At 41.2% G+C, this 11,975-nt stretch overlaps 1 non-coding gene across 1 annotated transcript; it reads right to left on the bottom strand.

The window, feature by feature from the left end:
• Nucleotides 1-11,208: 11,208 nt before the first annotated feature.
• Nucleotides 11,209-11,280, bottom strand: trnap-ugg (transfer RNA proline (anticodon UGG)). The gene has a single exon. It is a non-coding gene; the product is annotated as a tRNA-Pro (tRNA).
• Nucleotides 11,281-11,975: the final 695 nt, after the last annotated feature.

Raw genomic sequence — 11,975 nt, 5'->3', positions numbered from 1 at the left:
CTTAATTATAGCGAGGAGACTCTAAACAAACAGTTCAGCCCCGGGCTGTTTGCCAAAGACACACCGGACGCCATGGATGTCAAGGATCCAGGTGGCACCAACGCGGGTCTAAAAAAAAGAGCAACATTTTCTACAGCAAGCATCGCGGCAGGAACTCACGTTAGGAATCAGGAAAACCTCTTCCTCGGAAAGCTCCCAAAACATGTCATTATCGGGCTGGTGGATAATGACGCATTTACAGGGTCATTTACAAAGAATCCATTTAATTTTAAACATTATAATGCAGAATTTATAGCTTTGTATGTTGATGGCACGCAGGTCCCCGCCAAACCTTTCCAACCCGATTTTGAAAATGGTTGCACGGTCCGTGAATATTACAGTCTAGTTCTCGCTACAGGGAGACATCCGAAGGACCAGTCTCTGCTGATAAACCGCGCTGAATACATCAACGGCAACACTTTGTACGCCTTCAACCTAACCCCCGATGAAGAGTGCGGGCAACATTTCTCCATGGTGAAAACAGGAAACATGAGACTGGAAATATGTTTTAAGCAACCCCTAGCCGGTACTATAAATATGGTTGTGTACGCTGTGTTTGACAATATTATAGAAGTGAATCAGAGAAGCAATGTGCTCTATGATTATTTTTAACGATGAACACCAGAGAGCTCACGGCTCTCATGAACTGTAACCCCTACACTAAGAAGCTGTTTCACGGAGTCTATGCCTGCGATCAGTTACCTGAATTAAAGCTAAAGAACTTACCAGCCTTGTTTATAATTAACACTCACCCTGAAACCATGCCTGGAGAGCACTGGCTGGCTATTTATCTGACGGAAGATCATCGCGGCGACTTTTTTGATTCTAACGGAAACCCTCCAGATTTTAATCATTTTCCAGCTACGATCAACAACTTTTTAATAAACAATTGTAAAGAACCGGTTTATAACTGTCGCCAAGTGCAAAGTCTACAGGCTACAACCTGCGGTCAACACTGTGTGTTTTTCTTATATCATAGAGCTAAAGGTCTCCCCTACACAAATGTTAAGACACTGTATGGCCCTGATTTAGGAGAAAATGATAAAACTGAGTCCTGGTTTGTTCAAACATTGTGTCCTAATAATAACTATGTTAAATACCTATGTAGCGTAAGGTACACTTATAAATTTCAATTAAAGAAGTGAATTTATAGTATCACCTTATCACGAATCCTAGAATCTTGTAGAACTCAATTTCTGTAATAATTGGACGCAGACACCAATTCCAAAGACATAAATTGTCAAATTTATTCAAAAACAAAAACTAAATGTAGCACTACACTAATTATACAAAAGGGAAAAATAATTAAAATTCAACTCTAGATCAACAAATCAAAGACCATGGGATCGCATATGATAACACACAAATCGTTCAACAAAAAAGGTTATAAACACATTGACTACAATACCGGTTAGTAAGACGAAGGTGAGTCTCTCATTAGTATTGTTAGTCAGACATTAAATAACTACGCAGGTCAGTATTTATGTCAGGTAACTTCTCGTTTGATATATATATATATATATATATATATATATATCAGTCTCATTTACGTTTAGGTGCCGAGAAAGATCCTATCATTACATGTTACCACAATTTCCCTTAACTGATTATTATTCAATGATTAAGGATAGGCAGGGCCACCAATAATCTAATGTCTATTAACTTGTGTCAATTTCAGACTAAACAGTTAAACAGGAATGAGAAGATATTTCTCGGCGTTGACAGATTTTATTTCTAAAATTATCAACAAAACAGTTTAATGCAACACACACTTAAATTTAAAAAAACTAAATGGTATTACACATTCTAGAGTTGTGAATCACAGATTAACATTTCTAACTGATTTCTCAAATGTCATGAATCACAAACTCCAAACTGTTAAACTTCGTTGCAGAGAGGCCTCTATGGCTTCGGGCTCAGATAACAGCACACGGCACGAGGTCCGTGTGGTTGGATCAAAGGCAGTCCGGTTCGGCTTTGTCCAAGTACTTCCACTCAGTCGATGCACCTGGAAGTTGGGGTTTCGCGAAAGTAGAGTCTTTTCCAAATAGATTTTCCACTGGTTTCAAGGCTCCAAGGTTGTGCACAAAATCTTCTTTGTAAGCAGGGTTCCACCGTAGTTACTTGAAGACAAAGTCTTTGAGGAAAGCAGGTCCCTGTTTGTTCCAAGGGTCAAGTTTCTTAAGACTCAATAGCTATTTAAATGACTGACACTTTCGTATACAGTCGACTTAGTCAATTGTCCAGCTGTAAAACTCCACTGATCAGGTGGGTACAGGCGGGCATGCGCAGTCTGTAAAATTCTTTATTTTATAAAGTCCTTTAAAAGAATTCTTCGTACGGCTCAATCTCCTTCTCCCAGTTTAACTCTTCTGTTGCCGGCAAAGACTTGGTTGGTTTCTGGTTCCGGTTCGGGCAACAGAGCTACAGGTTGAGCTGTGGCAGCGAGTTTCTGGTTCAGGTGAGAGAGAGAGAGAGAGTGGCCGTGCGCTGTTCATTATAGTCTGTCAAATCAATAGGTGATTGGTTCTTGAAATTTTGAGATTTGATTTCGGTTTCAGCCCCCAGTGTCCTATTGGAGGGGGGCTTGATTTATGACTGATGTCAATCCATGCCATCTTTTTGAAATGCCGGTTGGCCCGGGTTCGTAGCTCTATGTCGGGATTTTGGCTCTCGTCCACTTCAAAGAGTTTTTTATTACCTACAGGCCCCTTTTTCCAGACATCTCATAGCAGGATTCCAAACTATTTGGCCTATTCTCGGTGCCATTCTCCCCAAAACTGTCACTTTGATGTAAACTAGTTCCAAGCCGATGAGTTAAGGAAATCTGATAACTTTGGGGGGAGAGGTCTTCTTTAGATCAGTGCTTCAGTTCAGAGCTAAAATGCTCTTATCAAAACACACTCAACATAACGCTACACCTAAACATGTATACAGAATGTCTGTTCTTGTAAAGATTTTTAAAAATGTCATGCGTGTTAAAGAAAAGAAAAGCTTTAATACAAAAGCATTTTTATTTGACATAATCCGATATAATCATTACATTATAAAATGTTAAAAAACCCCATTACAGAATAAGAATATATCATGTTGTAAAAATTGTGTAATACATGTCAAAATATGGATATACAACGTAATAAAAGTATCTAACGTTAAATACAAAGACTTTGCTTTTCCCCTTTCCAACTGCAAGTACACATTTATACCGTTAATAAGGTGTCCATCTATGTTTTGATGCAGGTTTCATTCTTTTCTTTCTGGCGGGGGGTTCAACCCAATCACTCTCACCGGCCTTATAGAGGCAGATTTTGTTACAGGTGGTTTGGTTAGGGATTGTTGATTGAGGCATGTTCAGACACGCCAAAGCTTGGAGGAAATCTCTCCACCTCGTAGGCCTCCTACTATCCAGAATATTATTAGAACTCGTTAAATTCTTGATCAGATCAAACATGTGCGATCCTTTAATCACCCGACCTTTAAAAAAAAATTCACCTTGGTTATTCCAGGAGGTCACCCGAGGTGTGTTAAACATTTTATGTAGAATATATTTTGCATTTCATTGACTTCTTACAGGCATGCTTTTCAATACATCTGATAAAACCACATCTGCCTGTACAGGGTGTTCTTCTTCTATTTCAATAACCGCACTACTTTCAGAAAGCTGCTCTTTCTCCGAAGGCAACATTAAAGTTAGAGTACTCTGGCTTTTTACACCCTGTTTAACGATACTCAGATATCTCTGGAAGCTAGAAGGTTGGTTAAGAAAGGCAAGGCTATGCTCAAGAGGGGTCCGATAAAACCACCTTTCTGGTTAATAGCCTTTCTCTTCTTTTTAATGGATAACTTCTTGTTAGTGAGGATCTTTATAACAGACTTTTGCTGTTTTAGTTCACCCAGTTGAAAAGCTGTAAAAGATATATTGCCCCGTAGAACGTTTAAGGCGATTTCACATAAAGTTTCTATCAGATCAGAAGGGGCGGCCAACAACACAGCTTTCCTCTGATGAGGATTACCCTCATATAATATTTTTAAAAGCGGTAGGTTTCTTCTTATCCTAGCCGACATTCTATTTTTTATTTCTTCTCTTTAGCACGTAGACTACAGGCCAATCTGGGGGCAGCAAACCCGATCTGAGTCGATAGTCTACGGGAGTTTGCGCTTTTAAATCCACTACCAAGTATCCGTAAGGGTTTTTAGTCATGTCTTCGAACGATTCCAAAAAGAATTTAGATTGTCTGGGGTACATTTGCCGGGCCAAAGTGTTCACCTGCAGCTTATCTCTAGGAGTTTTGAAAAGAATAATATAATTAGCATTTAAATTGATCGTTCGACTCTTTTTACTAGATAGACGATGCTCAAATTTCTATGGTGTGTATATTTTGTAAAAGCTTTCTCCACTTCGCTATTGTCACTAGCCGTTTCCATGAGATCGTCTATCACCATTAAATTGCATTTGTCACTGGGTAACAAATCATCGTCACAAAGCGATGTGGGGACACCTTCCACAAATTTAAGATTTTTAATTTTAACCATTAGCTCATCGTACAGAGGTTGCCAACATGAGTAACACCAAACTATGTTATCGAGAGTTTGTGTTATAGCCGTTTCAGAATTCTCTAAAAGCCTTTTAAGAAAAAAACTTTTACCAGAATTGGAAGGACCCGATATAATACATGAAAAGGGGTGTTGAAGTCTGTTATCGAATACCCCGTCAATATCCATAGGGTAGCGTATTATAGTCGGGCAAAAGAACTCTTTTGTTGTACACTACCCGAAACCTTTTCTGTAGTGGCCTGTTTTCGAGAATGTACACCTTATTATTTCGGACGATCTGATTTCCGGAAGTAATCACCTCTTGAGGTTGAATTCCTTGATCTAGGCCTGCAACGTAATTTTGAACCAAAGTCGTTAGAGACTTGATATTGATCAGTTTCTTGTGAGTGTGATTCAAAGTTATACCTTTCACCTTCATACAGCTCTTTCCTGAAGCTGTTTTATAAGCGTATGTCTTTGGACCCCCAGAAACAAACTCTATGATGTGATCTTGGGGGTCTAGCTCATTTGTGAACTCGCCCAGATAATCTCCAAGCGGTGGCATCCAATCACCCAGTCTGCTGACCAAGACTACAGAGTCCGTGTCGTGATATAAAGATCGCTCCTGCAGACGCTCCATTAAACTATACAATTCTAATCTAGCATAAGCTGTTGTAAAAACAGCTATAAAAACGTTGACATTCCCCGGCTTGGTCGGGAAATCTTGAGGTCGTCGCCACTGAACCTGAGCTACTCTGTCAGTTACAAAGCTAAAGTGTGACACATCATGCTCTTTGGAAAACAGAAATTCTGCTTCCCTTTAAGGTGTGTCATGATGTAATCGACAAAAAACGTGTCAGATTTTTCAGAGAAATGCCAGACCTCATACACTTTACTGACTCTGTATCCTTTCTATATCACTTTATTAAGCTCCACGCTGCACCACACCCCTGTCAAAGACCTCTCATCGTCCTCATGCGGACACTCCACCGTCTGGTTTTCAGTTTCAACGCACGTTCTACATAGCGGAAACATCAATTTTCCCGAAGCTCTATAAGGCAAAACTGGCAAGAAAAGCCCCCTGGGTGGATACATCGTGACCTTGATTAAGCCAAAGTATTGCTGGAGATCGAGAAAGTCGCGATAAATTATGGTGGGGTGTCCTACGAGGTAAATTTTTGTCTTGTTGACAAAGGGATACAGGCTAGTAAAATCATAGTAATCTGTTCTCTCCTCAGCCTTCGCCTCGTAATGTAAACAGATTGCGCCCTTCGAACAAAGCGTCTCTCGGTTCGTACACTACCGTCCTGTTTTTTCATAGTTTTTCTCATGTTCCCACATCACTTTCACAGTTAAACCATAGGTGTTTTTTAGAGTCTCGATTCTTTGTAAGAAATCAAAATGCACATCTCCACAGATTTGATGAGTGACAGGATTAAAAGTATTTGCATCAAAGCACCGAGGACAACCGTGGTAAATACAACCGGCAAACTCATAAGCCGTACGAACCCCATTTTCCTCTGAAAAACCATCCAGAAAGTAGGGACCCATTCTAACCTCGCCATAATTCAAAGCGTGTCTGATCAAGATGTTATGATTGTCAGACATGTATTCCAACCATTGGATGGAGGCCGTAGAAAAACTCTTTTGAAGGCATCTGTAATTGTCCGGCGTTGTAATGGCGATGGTGTTTTTCTGCAAGAAATTGGCTCGAAACATTTTCATACAGAGAGAAGCTATTGTCGTACACTGTAAAGGGTCAAGACCCGCTGTCTTAATGACTTCATGCCTGAACCTAACACATGATTCTTTAAGGATCAACACATAATTTCTACAATAGGCTGAAAGCGAACCGACAGATCCTTAAACAATCCTTACACCGCACTGTGGGAGCTTCACCCTTTCGACATTGCGGATGGTAACACACATTACAGTACCCGGCGCATTGATGGTTCTTCCTATCGTTAAAACCCTTGTAGCAAAAATCACAGACGTACCAACAACCCAGAAAAGCCTTCAAATTTCTAATACCGTAGTAATGATTTTCGTGAATGAAAAGAAAATATATGTGGGGGTTAAACTCTGAGTGAGTTTGAAATGTGTCAAATACATCATTTATCTCACAATGGTACCAGTCTATAATCTAAACATCTGCCACCTCCTCAAATTTGTGGATATCTGAGAAAGTCACCATCTCCTGTTCCGATAGACCCGCTGCCTGATGCATTTGCAAAGCATCGTGCAAAACCTGCTCTGCAACTATATTAGGTTTGAGCAGGCGTACTATACTATACGCAAAGCATGTTTTGTTATTTGTATTACCCTCATTCACTATTTGCCCGAGTTCCTTATGAATTATTTCAGTCTTGAGACAACTTGACAATCTCCTACGAACACAACCCTCAGGATTACGAACAACGTTAATGACCAAGACCAGACTTTCATCGGCCAGGATGAAGACTTGACTCTGAAGCAGGTTTTCAATTTTAGATAGAAAAGCCTCAACATCTAACTCATCACCTCTCATTATGGTAAAAACACTGCTAAATAATGAATCCGCTCTCAGCTCCAACTGCACCACATCCTGGGGTCTAACACGTTTGGTAATTCGGTCAAGCATATTTTGTATAATATCATGCATTGTAACAAATATCTCGGAATAATTGTCGCTGTTGAATAACTCTGCGAACATCTGTGAACAATTTCAAAATTACCGAAGTTTGGTCTGTCTACGTGCTCTACACCCCCATCATTATTATCAGCATTGATATTATGGCAATCCCCACCACCACCAGCATTTGATCTATGGTTACTCCCCCGAACATCTTCAGCCTCTTTGTTGATATTTTGAACATCGCTAAGCTCGCGACTAAACCCATTGTCAACACCTGCAGCTTCACTGTTCTGACCTCCGCCACAACCCCTTTGTTGTACATTGTTTAAAGCATGCTGAAGACCTTCAAAAGTGTCAACACAATTGTCATTTACAATGTGGTTAGATGCATACTCAAGAACGTTTTCTGTTGGAGCAGGACTAGTAATAAGTTGGGGTTGTTTTGTTAAATTGTTTGCGTTCGGAAGGGGTAGGTGTTCTAAGGAATCAACCATTTGTAACAAGTCAGAATTTACAGAGGGATACAAGTCTATAGCAGGTGCTGGTCGGTTGTTTATTTCATCCACCATTTCTAATAGCTCGGGGGTAATCGGTACATTTGCTATGGCCTCAGGATCGTTCGTGTCAGGATCATTCTCTCTAGATCTTTTGGACTCCTGCTCGTGAATGTCTGCATCATTGGTCCTTTTATTACTTTCAGACATGTTCAATCCCCGATCCTGTTTATATAGCTTGCTAAGGCATTCATTAAGATTGTTTGACCCTCAATTACCTGTGTTTGGTTATTCAACACTATATGTAGCAACTCACGCAGATCCGTAGATGCCAACTCAACCTGTAGATTGATAGTCTCCCGCAAGGTTGTAGTTAGATCTTCTTCTTCACTCGATACGACGCTGACTGGTGATGCAGGCGGTCCAGGCGGTGATTGGATATGTATCGGGGAGTCCTGGCTCCTAACTTGCGGAGACACCCGGGCGGATTCTCGGGGTGTTGTTGGTGAATAACTGGGGCTACCTTGCTGCGTAATCAGCCGCAGTAATTAACTGTCTGAAATAGACTCCGATGAACCTGAAACACATGAGAACAGATACATTTAATCACAGACGGTAACACAAAAAAATAAATAAATAATAATAATAATAATAATAATAAATAAATACATAAATAAATAAATAATAATAATAATACAAATAATAATAATACATAACAATAATAATAATAATAATAATAACATAAATAACATCCTTAAACAAACAATACATTATTATCATAATTCGATTTATGTAAACCTATAGCTTTTAAATGAACTATTCTTCCTCTTATTAATACAATAGAGCTCAGGTTATTATAGACCATTTATAATAAAAATATATATAAAAATGTTTAAAAGAATAACTACATCTAGAATGTTGTATTACAATAATAGACAACGTTAATAATTGTCTCAATAAAGCGTGTGCTACGAAAACATTAATACTAACGGTCTAAGTAAGTACATTGTAAAATGACAAGAACCCAGACAATATTATCGTTTCATAAATAATAGTTTTAAATGCTCGGTTGTAAAAGCATATAAACGATGCAAACAGACCGTTTAAATGCAGACGTCTTCTTAGATCCGGCGTTCCTGATTCAAGCTCATCATCATCACTTTCGGTGTCTTAAAACGGAGACATGTATAAACATAAGTTAATAACCTAGGTTAGTCTGGGCGCTGCAGCCAGGTTACTTTCACTTTCAAACGTAGACTACTACAATCCTTTAAACAGTACAGATCCCAGCATGCCTCGGGGCCAGACTGCGTGTGCATCATTCTGCTCAGATGGCTCGGCGCAGGCCCTCAGCACAGCACGCCCGGACAGCGCCAAACAATAGAGCCATTGTGCACACTGTGTACAATATAACCACGGCTCCATCTCTCGGAGTGATGGAATAAAGGTCTCACTCACCCTCGGAACGCGTTGTTTTCTGTCTGGATAGATCCTCTGATAAAAACACAAAATAATATAAAAATCCGCCCGTATAGATCCATAATTTAACATCACACATCCTGGCGAGATATTTATTACATATATGAAATGGAAAGTATAACCTACGCGGCTCAGCGTTTGACGTGCTGGATCGCTTTTTTGTTTGAGAAGTTTAGTGTCCGCTCCGCATGGTCGTGGCCGGGCATCCTGATGTCTCTTTGTGTGTTCTGGACCGTGCAGGCAGCGTGTTGACCAAATGGACTGAATCTCCACCGCAAACCCGCATTTAAACACCGCGCTGTGCGCGTGAACGCGCTGATGACCACCGCAATCCCCGCAAACTATAACACATAGTGGCTGTATGTACCTCCAGATTCCTAAATGTTTTGTGGTAACCATCATTCGTTAATTTAATTGTTATCATGTTTTTATATCTTCATACAGCCTAATGGTTAAGAATAACTTATATTTTGATAGCCTTATAGTTACAGGTTTCCAACATCGTTTCGGATAGGATTCTTTATCACATTATTGTGCTAAGTTAAACTTTTTTTTTTTTTTTTTTAAATACAAGCGGCTAGATAACAGCTTGTTCTCATCAGAATCTGAGCCCTTGAGATGAGCGTTCCAGCCTGCACTCGGTATATATGTAAACACACACACACACACACACACACACACACACACACACACAGGATGTGCTGAGATCGTATTGAGTGTATTTACTTAATCTTAATGCATGAATGGTTTATATTACATAATAATTTGATGCTTGATTACTAATATTATTACAAATGCTGCTTTTATTAAGTTGTATTGAAATGTCCCAGTTTCTACATATATAGTCTATGCTTCTTATATAACACATATATTCTATAACTCTTCTATATTTAAGGATTTCTTAACTTAGTAACGTTACATTGCTTTTACATCACCGGGTGTTGTGAACACACACACACACACACACACACACACACACAAACACACAAACACCTGTAAAACTTCATAATTGTATTTATTCAATCTTTACATTGCTTCACTAGCGTAGGGAAAAATATCTATGTTTTCTAAAGAATCTGAAGGGTATACATAGCGCTCTTTTGCAGCTTCACACGTATAGAGAAAAATAGCTGTTTTACTAAAGAATCAGTCTGGCTTAAAGACAAATCTTTTAGAGGGCTTGAAAAACAATTGAAGACCCCCACCACCCTGCACATTCCTTCGGAATCCATCAATATGGTAATTATTCTGTGACGTGGTACAAGCACCCCCGACCCCCTGACTTCAACTCAAGTTCAAGGTCAAGAGGTCAAATCACTCTTAACCCCCCTTTAGGAGAGGCCCCCTGAGTTCAAGTCAAAGGTCAAATCCCCCGCAGCCCCCCTTTCAAAAAAATACCCTATATTACCGCACATAGCTGTTCTATTTCCCTATGAGGGAGAGAGGGATACAACCCCAATTAGACTCCTGTTACCAGCCACGACACCACACAGCTTCACACCCTGGGGCTCGTCCGGGAGTTGAACCCAGGACCTTTCGCACCCTAAGTGAGAATCATACCCCTAGACCAACGAGCCAACTGAAAGATTGGCGTTACAAGTCCTCCCTGGCAAGGGCGTACCTGCTTGAGGCAGACTGGGAAACCAACGCTCTTTGAAAAATACCATGGACTGTGGTGCTGACGTGTCTATCCAGAACGGTAACCGCTCCCCCAGTGAGACAGCACGGAGAGCATGGTCCAGCAGGACTGCAAACAACTCAAAAGAATGCCTCTCCTTCGGTGCAGCTCAGGTGTAGACGTTCAGCAAAGGTCTCCATAGCAAGCCGGAAAACCACATTTCTTCCCTCTCCTCCAAAATACACTACATGTGCTCCTCCTCCTCAAGAAACACAACAAAAACCTTGAATACTACGCATTTGTTTCAAAGAGACGAAAACACTGGCAAACAGCATCTGAGGTCAAAAGCCCTGTAATTACACAGAACACCCAGGCTTCCACAGAGAGCGACCTGTCCGGAGACCGCAGAACACAGAAGGGGCAGGAAAGACGGGCTCGTCCGGGAGTTGAACCCAGGACATCTCGCACCCAAAGCAAGAATCATACCCCTAGACCAACGAGCCACGGGGAGCTTGCCCAGACCTCTCAGGAGTTGAAAATCATCTGGATCTCTCAAGAGTTGAGAATACCCTGGCCGAGAGCGGCGCGCAGAAAGCCACCGAAAACCAAAACGGAGCGGGACACCGGAGAACATGCTATCAGCAGCTCTGGCACTGCACATAGCTGTTCTACCTCCCTCTGAGGGAGAGAACAACAAGTGACAATCATACCCCTACGCCAACAAGCCAACTGAAGGAGCAGCTTCACAACTTCTCCTTGGCAAGGGCGTACCTGCTTGAGGCAGACCGGGAAACCTATGCTCTTTGACAAAAACCATGGACTGTGGTGCTGACGCGTCTATCCAGAATGGTAACCGCTCCCCCGTGAGACAGCACGGAGAGAATGGTCCGGCAGGACCGCAAACAACTCAAAAGAGTTGAGAATACCCTGGCCGAGAGTGGCGCGCAGCGAGGCACCGAAAACCAAAACAGAGCGGGACACCGGAGAACATGCTATCAGCAACTCTGGCACCGCACAAAGGTGTTCTACCTCCCTCTGAGGGAGAGATCAACAAGCTACAATCATACCCCTACGCCAACAAGCCAACCGAAGGAGCGACGTTACAAGTCCTCCTTGGCAAGGGTGTACCTGCTTGAGGCAGACTGGGAAACTGTTAAGGTACAACCACTTCACCAGAAGTAAGCCCTTCAGGTTCCCT

This window comes from Amia ocellicauda, chromosome 16 (assembly GCF_036373705.1).
Source record: "Amia ocellicauda isolate fAmiCal2 chromosome 16, fAmiCal2.hap1, whole genome shotgun sequence".
Classification (NCBI taxonomy): Eukaryota; Metazoa; Chordata; class Actinopteri; order Amiiformes; family Amiidae; genus Amia; species Amia ocellicauda.
Note: the sequence above shows the minus strand (reverse complement) of the source record. Positions and strands in the feature narration are given on the sequence as shown.